General features: G+C 31.2%; 1 long non-coding RNA gene across 1 annotated transcript; it reads left to right on the forward strand.

Moving 5' to 3' along the window:
- Nucleotides 1–529: 529 nt before the first annotated feature.
- On the forward strand, nt 530–2,018 carry LOC124889220. Its single transcript, XR_007047869.1, has 2 exons — nt 530–867; nt 1,567–2,018. It is a non-coding gene; the product is annotated as an uncharacterized LOC124889220 (long non-coding RNA).
- Nucleotides 2,019–2,449: the final 431 nt, after the last annotated feature.

Genomic DNA, 2,449 nt, shown 5'->3' on the forward strand with positions numbered 1-2,449 from the left:
TTTGATTTCTTTTGATGTTTTTGTATTTTTAGGTGGTATATTCATTAAGCCAAATTAAAAGGATGCATATCTCTTAAAATCTTATCTACCCAAAGCTCGTGGTTAATATAAGTTATTTGTTTTCTAATTTCCCTTAATCTATTATCTACTTTTTCTAGTTCAGTCCAGACTTCTTCTCTAGATATTGGAGAAAGTTCAAATAATTTTATACTTAATTACCTTTGTTTCAATAAGACGTTATACAATTTTTTAAGTTATTCTTTTAAACTTATCTGAGACCAATAATATTCTAAATCTAATATTATTAAATGCTCGTAGGGTCTAGACTTTCTTTTTTATGTTCTTAAATAATTCATATAATAAAGTCTCCTAGAATCTTACGGCTTTGATATATATATAAAATTTATTACTTATTTTATTTCTTAAATTAAAACCTAGACCGCCCGATTAAATGATCGGACGGCCCGTATTTGAGTCAACATATTAATACATTAGATTTTTTTTTATTTCCCAAAAATTCAGTCACGCGTGCCTTCCCATTTTCCAAAAAAAACTTAGTCTCCATCTTCCTTTCCCAAAATAGTCTGCCCTTTCCTCTCACTTCTCCACCTCTCTCCTCCACCTTCACCCAGTCTTCCCTTTCCTCTCACTTCTCCACATCTCTCCTCCACCATCACCAAAACCAGAAAGCTCTGACCACCATAGCTGGCCGTCTCTGCCACCACTGCTATCCCCTAGCCTACGTGAATCTCCCGTTTTCATCATCCCAAACCCGTGAATCCAAAAAATTGAGAAGAGCAGTCCCAAAATGGTATAATAATCTATTGTTGATTTCAAATCCACCATTAATGCCCTGGAAAAGTTAAGGTTTGTAGATTCTTTTGTGATTTGAATTCAAATTTCGTCCTTCTTCTTTCCCATTTTATATTTTAAGGTTTCAAATTCGGACTTTCAAGTCCGTATTTGCTCCTATAAATAGTGGCTTGTCCACCTCTATAGGACAAGGTTCAAGATTGGAGAGCAAAGAAAAAATATTTGTGAGAAGTTTCGGCTATGTGAGAAGAAAAAGAAAAAGAAAAAGAAATAGGTGAGATAGGCAAAAGAAATTCATGAGAAAAAATTATGTGAAAGAGCAGGAAAAACCAAAAAAGAAAGAAAAATAGCGTTGAAGGTCAAAAATCGTAGTGGGTATAAGGAAAAGGAGTAAAACAAGGGAAAAATCAAGTTGTTGTAGTCACTGCTATCTTCTTTGTTTTTCATTTTTCGTTTTTGGGGGTAAAATTTTGAGCTTTCGGGACTTTGAGTTATTGGCCGAAAAGGAGTCTTACGTTGATCCCGAGTTTGCTGTCCAAAAAAAGATCCGAACTCGCTCCCTTCTTGTTTTGTTTTCGTCCTTTTCATCTGTTGTTGATTCTGTCGAATACAAAATTTAATTTTGATTTCGAGTTGTGTTGTTGCTATCTTGGCCTTGCAAGTAAAAGTTATGGGTTTGTTGTTATTTCAGTTTTGCAAGTAAAAGTTGTAACCCTTTAGAATCTAAAGAATCATTTGGTGTTGAATGCGCAGATTTGTAGATATACGAGTGCATGTGTTTATGCCATTTGATTGTTGTGGTCGTTTGGGAATATTATTGGTAAATATGGTTGGATACAAGTTTATTTGTGTGTACGTGGGTCTGTAAATATGAACACTTCATTTTTGGGTTTATTACAGGTTTTAAGGAAAAGTGGATTCATGATCAAAAACACTTCATTTTTGGGTTTATTACAGGTTTTAAGGAAAAGTGGATTCATGAGCAATTTTGATCATGGTTGTGTTTTTTTCGTTACTGATCCTGAAACCACATTCAGATATAAAATAAAATGTTGAACACCATTAAGTGATTAGTTTAACTTAAATATAATGTTAAACGCCAGGTGTCCAAATGCCTCTTTTGTCATTTTCTCCTTTAACCACATGTTTAATTTTTGTAACCAGTAACTAGAAACATTTTATTTCAGAACACTTGCTTCTCTTTCTATATGAATGTCGGATTATACCATTTGTAGGGATGCGGATACCTAATAAATTTATTAGGTATATAGTGAATCTATTTTTATTTGTGTGTGGATATTTTTTAAATTTTGTTTTAATATCTTTTAATGATTTACTTTTTTTGTAAGATATATTCATTAATTTGTTTATTATTTTATCCTGTAGTGATTGCAGAGTTACAAATTTTCGTATAATAATTTATCCTATCTGTACTGTAGTATATATCTAATTCTAGATTTTCAATGTTATTTATTATCTTGTGTTGTTCTTTTCGTAGTGAATTTTTTAAATTATATAAACTATCACATGTATTTTTTTCTAAATTTTCTAAAGTTTTTTCTATCCATATTAATTTTTCTTTTAGGTTTTTCATTATTTTTCTAATTCGGTTTCTATAATTAATTTCATTATTTAG

This window comes from Capsicum annuum, chromosome 12 (genome assembly GCF_002878395.1).
Source record: "Capsicum annuum cultivar UCD-10X-F1 chromosome 12, UCD10Xv1.1, whole genome shotgun sequence".
NCBI lineage: Eukaryota > Viridiplantae > Streptophyta > Magnoliopsida > Solanales > Solanaceae > Capsicum > Capsicum annuum.